Here is a 16,625-nt window from a genome sequence, read left to right on the forward strand (position 1 = left end):
AACTAAACCTCAGTCGCCCTCACCCTCACATTCCATTTTAAATTTTGACCTTACAAACCTCACCTCAGGGCATCGAGATCCCGAGAGGCCTCACCATCATCATCCTCACATGCCTTCACCTGATGAGGCTATTTACAACCCTTATGGCCTCACATATCTTCACCTCATGAGGGTCCTCATCTTCACGTGTCCTCACCTCATGAGGGCCCTCATGTCCTCACGGCGCCTCACGTACTTTCGCCTAGTGAGGACCCACATGGCCTCACGAGTCCTCATGAGGGATAATGCCTCACGACTGTCCTCGTGAGGAACGTTCAGCGTGGTCTGGCCTCACTCACCCTCACCTCATCGTCGTGAGGTGAGGGTGAGGCGTCTTCATGAGGGTCCTCATGAGTGAGGACGCCCAGCTATGAATGTAAGTAATGTAAGTTTACAGAGTTTACTAATTTGTCCTAACGCGGCTGAGGAAAACCCAAGGAAAACGCCCAGACAGCACAGCCGGCGCCCGGATTCGAACCGAGGTCACCTCCCAGTCTCAGCGTGGAATGCGTGGAATACGCTTTGAATTCTGGCAGTCCAGTGGAAGCACGTTACAGGCACCTATGGCCAATGGGAATGCCTCTTTAGCTCCGTGCACAGTGATACATTTCTTTCCAGCTGCGAGTGCACGGGCCAAAACGAGGCAGGCCTGCGCTTAACGGCCGGGTTACCGAAAGATTGCCATATAACTATCAACATTTCATAGAAATCGTAAAGGACGAGGCAAGTAAGAAGCTGAGAGCGAGAGAGAGAGAAAAATGGGGGAACGCAAAAGGATCAAACCCTCTCCCACCGTTCAGACCCAAGCAGCACAATGTACTGAAAGTCGAGTGCAATAGGGGTGGACGGGTAGGTGGAAGGCCTTGAACAGACTCGTGAAGCTAAAGAGCGCTGATAAGACACATACCGATCACCCCTATTGCACTCGACTTTCAGTGCATTGTGCTGCTTGGGGAGCCGCGAGCCGCCATGATAGCTAGGCCGCGGTCTTTGAATGCCGCCTAAGCCGAGTGCACTTGAGTTGCTTCCTATATTTCGCAGGGAAGGAGCATTGTGCCGTGCAAACCATCTATACTGCGACGCATTCCTAAAACAGAGGGGGGGGGGGGGTCGAGGTTACTTGCCGTTGTTGGCCATACTCAAGTGGGCATCGTCACGACTATAGCAAAAAAAAAAGGGGGGGGGGAGAGGGGAGTTGAGGATTTCAAAGTGATGCATAGGCAGGATGACCGATACGGATGGGACGGAGGCACACTGTAGATGAGAGGTGCACTAGAGTGGTCTCTCCGCGAGGCCCGTTTCTTGAAGAAAGCGCACGTACGAGGCCGCGAGTTTTTGAAAGTCGTTCCGCATAAGAACCTTCGGGGAAGAGGACGTCCGTCAGTATGCCAGGCCTGGCGTGAGGAAGATGAGTTTCCCGCATAGTATGGTATGCACGGCATTCTGTCAGGATATGCTCGATAGTCTCCAGATGATTACAGTGACCGCAACTGGAGTCCTCCCTGGAGCGGATCTTGAACAGTTGCGAGTTCGTGAACGCAGATCCCGTGCGTAATCGATTGAGCATTGTCTGCATAACACGGGGACATCTTTCATGGGAAGATCCTTCGTGAGAAGAGAGGGTCGGTGATTCTGCATGATGTCCTGTATGCCAGGATGACGCACCTCAACTAGCTGTTTGACGACCATGTGCCTGTCAGTGTCGGCCGGAACGGGTAAGGATGGGCTGCAGCTGTGATGTGCTGAGGATGCTAGCTGGTCTGCTCTTTCGTTGCCTCTGATGCCGACATGAGACGGGATCCATTGGAGCGTAAGCTCACCTCCGCTTAGCCTATGCTGGGCACACGACCTCCTTATACATCGGGCTAGGATGCCACCACACATGGGGTCCATCACGTTGTAGAGTGCACTTCTGGAGTCCGTAAGCAAAACGGCCTTAGTTATTCCGGTGACTTGAACCGCAGCATCTGCGTGTAACAAGGCCAGGAGCTCGGCCGTCGTAGATAAGATTGGGTAACGAACTGATTTCCCTTGCCAGGCCATGTTCATTGACGGGATGTAGTACGCGCTGGTAGCGCTCTCGGAACGGCTTCTAAAACAGAACTTCATCACATGACACAGTGAAGGCCAACCATTGCACGGGATGTTGCTCCTAGTTTGTGGAAAGCTTATACCTTTTTGTGACAAATTAATAGAATTGCACAAGTATCACAAAAATGCATACGCCTCTCATTTCATCAGAGCGCGCTCTTAAAGCAGAACTTCACCGCAAAACACGCTCCCAGACAACTATCATCCCGTTTCGAACGCCAAATGTTTCGGTTCGATAGCGCTTTCACATGTGTGCTTGTAAGGCTAATTGCAAGCTTGTTGAGACAAGGAGAAACTATGGTATTTTGTTGTCCAGCGCTTATATTACAACTTTTCTAATTGGGGCATTTTGTTCTAACGAAACAATGAACCAATTGTGCTGTCTGGGTACATAAGTTTGATATACACGTACATTTCCGTGTAGCGGCACTATTTAACCTTTACTTTCTATATAGGTGCATACTATACTATACTATACTATATAGGTACCTACCTATATATGTGTTGTCGCCTGCGACGGGCAACTTCTGACTTTTATTGTGACAGTACAAAAAAATACTTAACCAGCCAGACACAATCGCCTATTAACTAGATAGATAGATGTAGGAAGAAAAATGGAAACGTAGCGCTTCCCAGAATTCTAGGTCTGTTGGGTTTCTATATAAGCCACGTCGCTCTATAAATCTCAGTGAAGTGCGTGTTGACAACGGCCTTTAACTTCGTTTTTGTTCATTGCCATTAATCTCCCTCTCCCGTTCCTCAAGTGTAAGCAATTTTGAACAATCTGCATTTTTTCTTTTCCGTGCAATGCAATACAGTTTGGGATCTTTCGGTGTACAGGGCTAGGTCAATATAGCATATGTGAAACTTCTGTAACGGTATTGCTGTATATTGCGCCGTGCAATATTTGATCGTAGCTACGCCACACTGTTAAAACATAAGACTCTCTTATCCAGCCATCATTTCTATTTTAAAGTCATTTTCTGTAATCCATCTCATCATTCTTTCACCGTTTGTTAGTCATCTTTTTTTTTGTTGTCATCTTTGTCTTTAATCTATCTCATCCTTCTTTCACCATTTGTTAGTTTATACTCTGTTGCTAATTCTTCTCTTTTCTTTTTATTTATCTTATTCTTCTTTCATTTATTTTCTTTCTTTGCGGAATAGCAAGCCGACGTCCCATTTGGCTGACCTTTCCCCCGTTTTTTCCCCCTTTCGTTAATAAATATATCCCCCCCCCCCATCATTTCCAGTGACATCGTTCTCTTTCCTGATTTCTTGAAAATAGAAGGCGTACGCCTTTTTGTGTCACTTACGCAGTTATGTAATGCGTGAGCAAGCATGAACGAGCTGTCCTAGAAATTGCATTCACGCCTGCATGCGAGGCAGCATCAGCTTTATTTCGGTGATCATTGGGGAGACCTTCGCAGAGTTGTTTACTCCTACACCAGTTAAGTAAGCAGCTCTAAACCACTCAGTCGTTTCACAGCTGACGATTGGTGTCTACTACGGAGCTGTGCGAATAGTATATTGACACGAATCATCATCGCGAAACTTCCAGCCCCGCACCTCCACCAGAAATGCGCACGAAGCGAAATGGGCCGGCGAGTCGTCGAATAAACAGCAAACGGTTTATTAAACTACTTGGTAGCAAAAGCACAAGAGTGATAGCTCTCTGAACACAACTGAGTCCAAAGAATGAATGCTCCAGCTTGGAGCGCACAAGCATTTAAGCGTCGCGCCGAAAAATCCAGAAACAGCACGTGCGTTTGCCAGAGAGCAGGCGATGTGTCTGGAAGCTTCTTGCTTCTTCTTCAGCATACGCCGGGATGAGATGTACCGTTTCGTGCCTGCCCTGGATGTTTCGCGATGATGATTCGTGGCAACATGAAGCGAATATTTATGTAACGGCACCGAACATAGCACATAGGTATGCGGATATACAGTATATGTGCGTGGTGTGTGCATATCACGAATGTTTGTATGAAGTAGCCCTCAGTTTATTTTATACCTTCTCTTCGGTGGCGTTTTTGGTCCTACGAGTGCAGCTTCCGAACTACTCGTTAGATTTGGAAGAGACATCACTTCGAATCTCAAATATGGAATTCCGTATTTGATTCGGAATTCGAGTCGGATATGCAGTTTTTTCGTTTCCATGTATCCGAATATTCTCACAATGTCTACGTTTTCATTTACAAGACTGGCGGCGCAACTATACACGAGCAATCATTTGCTCATGCATAAACATATAGGACCTCGCTTTCGCTTAACCACTAGTCGTGGCGCTTCTCACTTTAATGCTTGCCTGTAAGAAACCTCAGTGCAAGCACCCGGACATGCTGAAGATCAAAAGCGTATGTCATTACATACAGAATCACACAGAACCGACTCGCAATGATAATTCCATGTTTGCTGCAGCGGTGGCCGCAACTTCTCTTTGAATGCAAATCGCCGGGGACCGAATAACACCGGTGCGTGATGATGATGGATGGAGCCTGCTTTTAGACGCGCCTCTGCGCCGGATAGTAGTAATTATACTGCGAGCACATAAAACGAGCTTTCGTGCGCGTGCATCTCGAATCACGTCCATCGTGACGTATGGAATGTTGCATCATAGGAGGACGTGAGCATTTGAATGCGCTGCTTTGTCATTACGTGACCCGTGCGCTAGTGGCGCCTCTTGGCAGCCAGCTCAAGTAAGATGGATGACAGGTGATATTGTGAAGGTCGTGAAATGACTGTGATATCGTTTGCGTGATAATATCGGACGAGAAGTATTTCGTGTTCGAGAAAACGCAGCGTAGAGTGTGTTCCGGATCGCACGTAAAATACAAAATATCGCGTGAAAGCATCGGAAAGCACTTGAGTGCAATCTCTAAATGTGTGTGCATTTGAAAGCACTGCACGGATTAATCCGAGTTGAGCCTTTACACTTGGTGCGGAATAAATCTACCAGCTTGCGGATGTCAGTGTGTCAACCGCGCCGCGGGTTGCGACTCGTGAACCTTCGGTGTCCCCAGCTCTCATTGCGGGGCTTCGGTGCACAATTACAAGAAATCTGTGATGAACAAGGAACCAGATTGTGATTGCATATTAACCTTCACATGCGGCAAAAATATCTCATTGATGTCTGACGCCAACGTTTGGTTTACAAAGAAAGATCGACCGAACGACAGATCCAGGCGCTGCAAATGAAAAAAGAAAAGAAAAGGAACCTCCTCTACCCGCGGTGTCGCTTCGCGAAAGACTTGGGTCCATTTTTGTGAAGTCTAATAGCGAACTCTGAATGTCAATCCAGGTGGCCAACCGTTATCACGTACGAAAATTTCACGTGATAGTTGTCCACTACCAGCGGCATGGCCGAGTGGGCCGAGCGTCCCGCTCGTTGGTGATAGCCAAAGTCGTGCTGAAGACTGGGAGGTGATGGGTTCGAATCCTACCACCGGCTGTGCAGTCTGAGGTTTTTCCCTGGGTTTTCCGAAGACATTCCAGACGAATATCGGCACAGTTCCCCCTGAAGTCTGCCCAGGACGCGTACTAATCCCCCTGTACCCCCCTCTCCTTCCTGCCCTACTGTCCTCTCTCCATCTGTCCACATCTGTGCGCCGTTCGTAGCCACAGTCGCTTCGTGGCACTAACACGGAATTAAAAAAAAAAAGATGTCCACTATATAGGCAGAAGGTTGTTCCACCGTAAGTTGTTTTAGTGGTCCTTAGTCGAGGAAGGATGCCTCCGCTCTTTCGCTGCGGAAAGAGGACACTAATCGTATCGAAGGAAAAAGCATACGTAAGGAGACAGTTAGGTGCGAGGCTCATTCAGAGAGCGTGAAGTTAACCAAGCACATATGTAGGGTTATTGTCTGACGTCATCCACTCGCGTATTGGCGTACACCGAGACACTTTTTCCCATGAAGACGTAGATCGTAGACGTCCTCACGTCACTCCGACATTGGTGGTCATGTCCCTGTATACTGTCGGGTGAGCCAAAAACAAACGCATCGAATATTCAATCGATATACGTATACCTATCAAAAACGAAAAGTCGTACCGACCACGAGCTAAGTGAAAATTAATGAAATCCCTAGACAGTAGTGGTTTGGGAGCAAACAGATGAGGCACAAGAGGTTACTTTTTGAGTGAGGGACGTAGCGGATTTGCAGTCAAACTGGTTGTCGTAGATTAGGTTAATTGATTAGCAATGCAAATGTGAAGTATGCAGTATGCAGTACGCTACATGTCGAGTACACTGCGTGGGAATGTTGCAACGTTGCGTCCCACCTCCGCCTAACATTATATAAATGTCGCCGAGGGCATAGATTGTATCGATGTAACAATAGTAGAGTCGTCATCAGCGTAATCTTTGGTTTCTAGCCAGTGGGCGAGCCGTGAAAGTCATCTTGCGTTCCATGAAACGGCTTGCGCCGTGTACGGCTGTCTCAATGAATTGTTATTGGCCTGCGCACGTCTATCATTATCGGAGTGTTAACTGAGGTGAAGCCCGCTGGCCTGATGTTTGCCGATAATTGAATGGCATGTTAGGTTATCTTTCTGGTACCCTATATCAGGCTTCCGTTTGAAATACCCTTCCTCAAAAAGAAGAGGAGGGCAATTAAGGGACACACTCCATAGGCTGCAATTATAGTGCGAAATAGTTTCTCGATAGAAAAGATGGCAACAACGAGCCAACACATTTTGTTTTTTTGGTGCCATTCAGCACCACTAAAGCAAGCGTTGCTTGATGGGGAAGTCACCAAAACCTTAGAGAATTACAATGTCATCGCGCTTTTATAAACTATATCGCCCGGAACTATATCGTGGAATAGCTTTGGTTATATAATTAGGTAGCGTGGTCATTGCTTTTATGACAGCTGAAGTATTTGCGTGTTGTACTGACTACGAAGACTGAACCGCTGGTCAATACAAATTGTGTGTATAGTATAAGATTGAAAAACCTAGGGGTAGTTTGCGAACTACCTCAAGGACATACGTGCTGAAATAATATTTTAAATTATTCAGTGCTTTCACATGTCAAGCGTCCTGGATCAGCTGGTCGCACCAGTGCGACCTACGTTTCCAGTTTTTTTTTTTCTACTTCTATTCTATGAAAAATCTAGAGCTACACAGAGAGGTGTGATGTCTTTGCTTCAGTCATGTGTAGTCCACTTCGTTATGTCGTCATCTTTGTATATCACTTGGACCGTCACTCGATACCAGACTTGTACGGAACGGAACTTAAATAAGATACTTACGTTACTCTGTCTTAAATACTTTTTGCGCTAACTTGATATCTTAAGAATACTTTTAAAATACAGTATTTGGTGTCTTAACTGAAATAGTTTTTGGCAGTACCTTGTGCGTTCCTTTGCCAAGTTACTCATAAGGTAGTCCCTGTATTTATTTATTTTTTCGGGAGTAAGGAAGGTTGAGACTTATGTTTTGGTTGGACGCAATGCCACTTACATACGTGCATACGCTTCAACTCAGATATTACAGTGTACTCCCGCCATTCTGCGACGTAGCGTGGAAAAGCGGGCGGCGTCTTAGAGATAGTATAAATAACGCGATAAGATGTTAGCCTGAAGGACATGCTGGTAATCCTCGGGGTCTGTCGAAGCCACGAAGAAGAACGGTGTTTCGTGGAGTAATAGCGCGCAAGGACGGCTATAAATGTTAATACTTGAAATGAACATGCAGTTGATTAAAACAACAGGTGTAGCCTATGGTGACTTGGTCACTTACTTCGTTTAGTGTAGCCCTTCCTCCTCCTTCTCTGAGCACAGCAGCAGGTATCGAGAATCATTATCGTGCGAGATGTCAGCGGAGGATGTTGTGTACCAAGATTATATAGCGGGAAAACGAGAGTATCCTAGTGATATCCGTTTTTATCTTCGCTTTGTTTGTATTTGTTTGCATGCAGTAAATTTCACAAATTGTAACTGGGTAGTACCTTGAAAGTAGCAAGTTGCTTTCGTGAGTATTTAGTATTCTACTCAAATACTTTTGAACGTTGAGCATGTAGTGCACCACTCAGTTACTTTTCCGTCTCGTACTCAATAAATTCACTTAAATAGTCTTCTGAGCACCTCGTACAAGCCTGCTCGATACGTGTCTTCCCGGAGGTCTTTCTGCAAGCCCGTAAAATGCTGCCCACTACAGAACTTCAACTCGGATGCGGCCTCTATACTTTGTGCGCAGAAAAATGTGCTTCGAGTACTCCACAAAGGGCGTGTACATTTCCTTCCTTCCTTGCTTTTTCTTTTTTCTTTCTTTCTCAGACGCTAAGTCGATTCGATTCTTCATAATGGCTTCCACCGTTGAAGGTTCCTTTGTGCTGCTGGAGTCGCAGCTCTGAACTGGCCCTCCTCAGCTGTTCCTCCCGTTACATTGTCGTGTTACACGAGATTGCATTCACTTGATTTACAGCTCGCGTCGCGCGAGTCCCGCGCGCGCCATGGAACTGAGAGAAGAAGAAAAAAAAAAGCAAAAGAAAACGGTGGGGCAAAATGGGCAGCCTTTATTGTCACCTTCCGTTCATCTTTGCCATGCATCTGCGACCCACCTCGTAAAAATGGCCGGACACCTGGGGTGTCACATGGCTAGGTCTTTATGATGATGCCGAACTTTCGATTCGGGAGGTACCTTCATACAGTCGGTCTCGTGCCTGCGCGTATCCGCTATTTTATTGGATAAGCAGGTGATATTTTCGTGGCACCGTCCTTTATGTAGAGAAGAGCATTTTCACTGTTCCTCCTAAGTCCGCGGAATGACGTAGGGTGTGGTTATAAAGGATCTGTCCAGATGCATCGATTTCTCTTGCACCCTCTATAGCATGTGTATTCAATGGGAGTTACGTCTCGCTTTTTGTCGGGCAAATACCAACTTCTCGTGGTACATATTTGATGGCATTGATGGGACCGTGTCCCGTCATATCGTGATTGAAAATTCTACGGGAATATTGCGCCCAATCTTTATTTAGCCTGTGTCGCGCAGGTTGCTCTGCTGTTCCAATTTACGCCCGTTGGATATCCCTGCAAATATGCTTACAGTTCTTTAAAGCAGTTCTATATGCAGCCTGTTGTCGCTGGTTGAAGAATATGTTTTGAACAGTTGCTCGCGGCAACGCTTTGTGCAGATAGTTCACGATGCTGAATCGCTTTCAAGTTTTTGCACATGAGATTATCCTTGTAACTAAGCTGAGAGGCATTTCTTTGTTGCTACTTGGCATAAATGCACCTGGGGCATGTCCGATGGATGACTGACAGCAGCCAGCAGAAGATCTTGGGGCTTGGTCACACTCGGTTATTGGCGTACGGCACGATGCAGACTGTACAAACTTATCGGTATTAACTGCACTCCTGAACTCTTGAGATTCCAAGTGTTTTTCTCATATACATGGCAATATCCGTGAGGGTCCATAAGGGACACTTAGAATTACAAACTTCCGCATTCGGTCGACATATAATCATTCGCTTTGGTTTACTATTTTTCTAGGCCGATTTTCCACGCTTTCTATACCTTTACGGCTTCCTCGCATCTCAGATACGGAGATTAGAAGACTGAGATGTATACGTCTCATTCCATATACCATCTTATTTGCAATCGTGAGCAGGTCGAGAGAGACGCCCACTTCTTTTCCGGCCTGGAGAAACTGCGATACTGGGCGAGATCTGGTTCGAGGCGTGGACTGTGTCCCTGTATTCCGCTGATTCCTTTCTCTCTGCCGGCATTTTCATGCGCCTGCTTTCGTATTCTTTTTCTTCCTTCGTACATTTTAGATCGTCCAACCAGAGTCCGCTGCGACAAAATGGCTGCGAGCAGCTGCTCTTCCCTAATGTGGCGTATACGATTCCAGATATTTTCCCGCTTTCCCGTTCAGCTCTTCGATGAGGACTATCTGTTTACTTCGGATTCTATTACCATCGCTGAACGTGTGTGTCAACTCCACATTCGAACTGTTTTCTTCCCGATATGTTTTGGGAAAGGTACTTTTTTTGAAATGCCCCACAATTTCGCGTCGGAATTGAAGAAAAATAGCGCGCATTTATTTATTATTTATTTACTTTTCGTGGGTTTACCTTTCTGCTGTTTGCAGAGCCTTGCAAGGGGGCGAAATGCTGATGGCCTAATTTCGTTGGAAACCGTCGCTGTGTCGTGAGACAGGGTTTTCTTTTGTTTCGTTCGTGCCTCCTCTCCCTTGTCTCACACATCGCTGTCGCAATGCTGATGGCAACAGCAATTGTGGACGACAGCAGAGCAGCCAGAGGAGGATGGCACTGTTGCTAAGTGCTTTTTGAAACCGATTTCGGTGTATTTTCTCTCGCCAGAAAAAGGGACGAGATGGGTGCTGGACATGGTTGGTTGCGCCATTCGATATGTCGCGCACCGTGTTAAAAAGAAAAGGGCGAGAGAAAAGACGAAAAATTAAAACGTCCTGGAGTCTAACGCTCTAATAATGGGTGACTGGACATTGAAAAGAAAGGAAACGCCGACATACGCACACTTTTGGCGGAACAAGCCGGGACGCGTTGCGACTGCAATTTTGTGAAACAGAATCTTTTTCTGGTGGCGCGAAAAAGAAAAAGATAGCGTTTCCCTCAATTCGTCCGGTCGCTCAGCTGAAAACGTGACATGATGGACAGAATGAGCGAGGCTCTTTCTTTTCCTGTCGTGCCTCATTTTCTGGCCGCTTCTCCCCATCGTCAGCGTAATGGGGAAAGGTCGCGGAATAGAGTCGCCAGGAATAACGAACGGGGCTTCCAAATGTTTCTACAATAGTATACTATGGGGATTCCTCGTTATATAGAGATGATTTTGCTCCACTGTTTCTTTGTACATGTCTAGCGTTCTTTAGGTCCCCCTCAGCGCTTTGAATAGAAACGAGCCATGTCATTCTACGTCATGGGCGCGTTGTGTGTGAAGTGCAGCGCCGTAAAGGTATCAAACCACATGAGACGTTGATGTTGTGAGGAAGATTTTTGGCGCATTCCTAAGTGTCTGTAAATTGAGCCGACTGAATTATAAATAAATCGGATATACTATGGCTTCTTTTGGAGAGCGGGTCACCACTCTCTCGTTGAGATTAGGGAAACTCACGCGAATGAAACTTTTAAACCGTGAATACGAAAGTGAATACGAAGCGAATAGTTTCATGTCCAAAGCAAAGTAGTTGTGCGACCGAAGAGAATACGAAGCGAATAGTTATGTAACCGAATCGAGCACATCTACAGCATATATACGAATATGGAGCGCATATACGTGAGATATCGATATGGATCAACGTATGAAGCACCACTCACTTTGTTTCGAAATATGGCAGTCATCAAAAAAGCCAGAGAGCGGCGGGAGTCGAACCATGCACCTCGCGATTTCCCATCGATTGCGCTAACCACGTGTTGTGTTTATATGTTTCAGCCTCAGGACAGTCACTTTGTTTTGTTCCCTCTCTTGGGGCCGTTTTCGGCCTTACGCGCGCAGCTTCAGAACTATTCGCACATACTGTTAACGTATTTTTATTCGCGATGTATTATTTTCGCGAATTTCGCGATCGCTAAAAAGTCGCGAAAAAATTGTACTCGCGAACACAGCTTGACGTTTATCCCGCGAAAGCAAACAGCCCCGGAATCGCGAAATTAAATGCTCGCGAATAATTTCGCAAATGACTGAATGCGCGATTCGCGAAAATTAGCACATCGCGAATAAAAATACGTTTACATATTCGGTTTGGAAGGGAAATCGCTTCGATGCGAAATTCGAATACAGAATTCCATATTCGTTTCGCACTTCGAATCGAATATGCAGTTATTCACTTTGGTATCCGCGCGACCTCAAAATTCACTTTAATGGGAATATTTGCGAGTAATTGCTCATGTTTTTCGTGGGCTTATGTTTATCTCCCGCTTATGTTTTCCCCCGTCCTCCGACGGACGTCACCAGTTTCCTTCGGAGTCGGCCCATGCCGCATATGCTGGTTCGTTCCTGCCGTGCTCTTTCATTCTGTGCACATCTCGACGTTCATACCGCAATTGCTTCGCAGTGCTAACAACGAATCAGCCACACCGAATGAGGATAATTTGAAGGCACGCGGTACACCATTTAATAGTCGCGTCCCTAATCATTAGGTTTGGATTGAGCAACAATTTGGAAACGTGACTAGTCATCTTCAGTTCAGGGTTGCTCGCTACCAATATCACAGTTTGAAATGAGCACGATTGTCCCCGTTATGTAGGCATTCACTTTGAGCCACGCTGAGTTGGAGCAGTATAGTGTAACCATTCACATAGCTGCAGTGCGGCGACTCACCCTGATTTCGCGGAATGTCTCACTGTACAAATCTGAAGTGCCTCCGTTCGATCCCTCAAAGGTGCTGAACGTTCAACGAGGCAGAATGCCAACAAAAAGTGTTTGAAAGAAGAAAAAAAAAAAAGAAAAAAGTCAGAACGGTGATTATTTCCCCCCATCTTTATGCAATCGTGACAAGGAAAGGCGGGGTCGATTCCGTCATCGGGCTACTGCACATAATTCGGAGAAAAGCCGCAATTTTTGATGGAGTAGGGTCCATTTGTCCTGCCAGTGTGAAGCCACGCTGTTGGCCGCTGGTCAGCTGTCGTGCTTTGGCGGGGGTGAAGATCCGTTGTCGAAGAGTTGCGTTGATTGGGGGCGCACACCTGGCTGACGTCGCCATCTGGCTTCTCCGCTTCCTGAGACCGATCACTCTGGAACGAAGAAAAAAAAAAGCGAAACATACGGACGCAATATTGTGCCATACTGTTATCGTATGCTTCCATGTTGCTTAAACTACCCGAGAGTAGCCCCCCCCCCCCCCCCGAAAGTAGCGCGTGTCAAATTTTTCAATAGAATTCTATACATATATAAAAAAGAAAAAAATATCAAAACAGTTGGCTCTTTGTATGTCTGCATCTAAAACGCGACTTCAGAAAACTACTACCCTGCGCAAATGTGAGAAGCCACTTAACTCGTGCGAGGCTGCGAAAATAATAACAAAGCGAGTGACGATATGTATGTGGGTAAAAAAATAAAAAATAGAAATACAGGACGGTTACGATTTTGTAACGCGAATTTCAGCGGTAGCTGTTGTGTATGGATGTTGACACTTTTATACAGGTTATTTATTTTTATTCATTACAAAATTCGTATTTAAAAAAACTAGCAGAGCAAAATAGATGCCGTTTTTGCAGTTAGGTTATATGGCCAGGTTCTCGAAGAAAGTATGTGACTACAAGATCACTAATTACGTAAAATTGATTAATTATCTGTTTAATTAGGGGATTTTTTAAATTCCGTGTTAGCGCCGCAAAGCAACTCTTGAAATGAGCGGCGAAATGAAATGAAATGAAACTCTATGAGCGGCGTACAGACGTGGACAGATGGAGAGAGGACAGCAGGAAGGAGTTGGGGACAGGGGGTTAGTATGCGTCGTGGGCCGACTTCAGGGGGAACTGTACCGACATTCGTCTGGAAAGTCTTCGGAAAACCAAATTAGGGGATTTCGCGCAACAGCGATATAACAGAACGGGAGATATTCTTTGTTGAAATACATTCCATGTTTAAAAAACCCTTAAACGCGCACGTGTGTTGAAATATCCATAGCTGAATTTCGCTATGCAAATGAGCCGCAACAAGAAATACGCACTTTTCGAGCGCAGAAATGACCGGACCTTCGCCTTATCTGGGTCGAAGAGCGCTCTATCTGGCCAACAGATTATCTCCTACACCAATCAGCTCCATCGCTCCAGTGCACGTGGCCCTCTCACGTGGATTGCCTGTCACTCTTCCTGCGCTCGTAAGGTGCTTAGTGCTTGTGTGGGCTCATTTGCACAGCAAAATTCAGCAATGGATATTTCAACGCACGTGCGCGTTTAATGGCTTTTTAAACATGAGATGTCTTTCAACGAGGAATATCTCCTGTTCTGTTGTCTCGCTTTTACGCGAAATCCCATAATTAAAGCGGTAATTAATGAATTTTAGATAATTAGTGATGATGTAGTTACATACTTTTTTCGAGAGAATGCTCGCCTGGCCATGTAAGTCAACTGCAAAAACGGCATCTATTTTGCTCTGCTAGTTTTTTAATAAAAATCCTGTAACGATTAAAACTAAACACTCTGTATATGACACCGATATACGTACAACTACTTTAGAGTGACGCTCCCTTGTGATCTGTGAAGTGAGTGGTGATGTGTAGAGCTAGGATTAGAATATTACTAAAATCGGGACAAGAGCGGGACAGGACACGCTGAAAAATCGGGACACTTTCCGGGACAACGTACCCATCTCTGAGTGCCAAAACTGCTTCTATTGGCTTTAGATTGTTTTAACTTGTTTTGCATCACCGAAACCGACAGTCAACAGAGAGAAGGAGACAGAAGAAGCGGGGGGTATTGTGATACAACCACAGCGATTTCCCGTGAACTTCCCGTTAACAGCTGCCGCTGTAAAAAGTACGAAAGCAGGCGATCTGCTGCAAAACAGTGACGTAGCGCCCGCCGTGGTCACCTGATACAGAAACACGTGAAAGAATCCGGGGAAATGTATGCACGCTTATGGCGACGTCCGACAGATGGCTCTACTGAATTGTATTGCGCGTGTATATGCGCGAAGGTGATTTGTGTGATTAATCGCGTGATTGACGCAGGGGAAGGTGCGAAACGTGGATTGGGCTAATCGCCTCTCTTTTGATCGTTACCTCAACATGTACGGGAGGTGACCCGGGTTCGAATTCGGGCGCCACTGGTGCTGTCTGGGTGTTTTCCCTGGGTTTTCCTCAGACGCTTTAAGACAAAATGTCGACACAGTTCCCTGTGAAGTCGGCCCAGGACACACGATCGCCTCCTACGATAGTCGTGACGTTGCCCGTCTGAGCGTGGCCGACTGTATACGGCAAGTACGCACAATGCATGTACGGCACGCTCAATATCTGGATCCCACTTCGGTGTACTGCGTTTGTTACTCCGGATTCACCTGTACAAAATTATTATTTGCTTGTGTCCTGAGACCTTTTTAGGTCGCGGGGGAGCGGGGAAAATATGTGAAGCAAGAGTGAATTTTATTCCTCGTGAATTCGTAGTGGCAACGCCGTAGATATCTGTAGGTGCTGATTCTCAGTGTTGTCCTGCGTTGTGAGTAAGAATATTCTAGCGCTGTAAAAGAAACTCGGACTTGGCAAATGAAAATCTAGGGTTTAAAACATTTCAGAACGACATTCAAGTCCACCTGAGTTCGGTCCAAGACCGGCGAAAAAGGAAGAACAATTAACACCGTAATTAAGTCTTTAGTTATGCACAGTTGTTTTCCATGGCTTGTGTTGTCTTAAAATATTAATCGCAGGCTCAAGGAAGAGGTGGAATCGTGTGATATGAACATATAATACGAAGAAGAAGAAGAAAAAAAAAGTTGTTCAGAGCAACCACGTAGGGTACACAAAGTGTCCCCAGCTTTTACGACTCGACTGACCCAGTTGGCGTGCCCCTCATACGTCCGACAGATACTCCAAAACTCATCTGCGGTAACGATTCTCCTGGGGAGCCTCGCTCAAAGTTTGTTAGTTGAATGCCAGTCTTAAAGCAGGCCCCTGACGTTAAAAAGTTGAAAGCAAAGTCAGAGTCGTCCCGCATTTGTGAAGCTGGGATCGATGTTATTTACTGCTGCCCCCCTGGCGTTTGCCTTCCGTGTGTTCATTCACTGACCTATACCTGTTTTATTAGTTCCTTTTGTACTTTCTATAATGCTGGCTTTGTCGCAAAAAAGAATGAAATCCAGTCGGAATAATGCGGGTTCGTTGGAGGGGTCGCTGTGGCTCCAATCGTTCTTGTTTCATTCGTTGCAGTATGATGCCCTCTTATGTGAGGAAGTCGTAAACTGTGCCTGCTTCCTGCTATCTTTGTGCCTTCTGAACATTTGTATCTCAGTTATTTTTGGTCCCATACATTTTCTGTTGTGTATGCATATGCATTCCACGTGTCCCTCTAACGCCACTTCCGCCAGCGCAACTTGCCTGCTGATGAGACCGAAACAACGGTGTACTCTTAAAAGGGTGGTGGGAGTGGATGTAATGGAACCGCTTGCCGTAGTCGGCCACGCTCATGCGGGCATCGTCACGACTACAGCAAAAAAGAAGAAAGAAGAAAGGAAGACGGATGGAGGATAGAGGATGAGGGGGGCAGATACGTAGAGGGTGCATGAGTTCGTCGGGGAGAGCAAACTGTTAGATGGGTCGTTGAGCAAGACCTGCCTTCTGCAGAAACAGAATGGTATTTTACCGCAGAACACGTTGCTAGCCAACCGTGTTCCTGAATGACATCGTTCTCTCCTTTGATTTGTTGAAAACAAGGGCCGTACGCATTTTTGTGACACTTATGAAGTTACGACAATTGTCACAAAAAGGTGGAGGTCCCAAGCTTTCTACAAATCAGGACTGGCAACGGTATCATTCTGTGCAGAGGTTGGCCTTCTGGTTTGCTAAGGTACAGCTCGGCGTAT

The 16,625-nt window shown here is 46.0% G+C and overlaps 1 protein-coding gene and 1 long non-coding RNA gene across 2 annotated transcripts in view; one reads left to right on the top strand and one right to left on the bottom strand.

The window, feature by feature from the left end:
- LOC135385702 (POU domain, class 2, transcription factor 3-like) overlaps positions 1-16,625 on the top strand; it is a 264,054-nt gene that overhangs the window by 46,017 nt on the left and 201,412 nt on the right. The gene's annotated exons all lie outside the window — the stretch shown is intronic.
- Positions 12,568-16,625, bottom strand: part of LOC135385704 (uncharacterized) — a 29,101-nt gene continuing 25,043 nt past the window's right edge. The window contains exon 2 of the long non-coding RNA XR_010420480.1: positions 12,568-12,841. This is a non-coding gene — a long non-coding RNA (uncharacterized LOC135385704). The remainder of the gene's footprint in view (positions 12,842-16,625) is intronic.

This window comes from Ornithodoros turicata, chromosome 2 (genome assembly GCF_037126465.1).
Source record: "Ornithodoros turicata isolate Travis chromosome 2, ASM3712646v1, whole genome shotgun sequence".
In the NCBI taxonomy this organism is placed as follows: Eukaryota; Metazoa; Arthropoda; class Arachnida; order Ixodida; family Argasidae; genus Ornithodoros; species Ornithodoros turicata.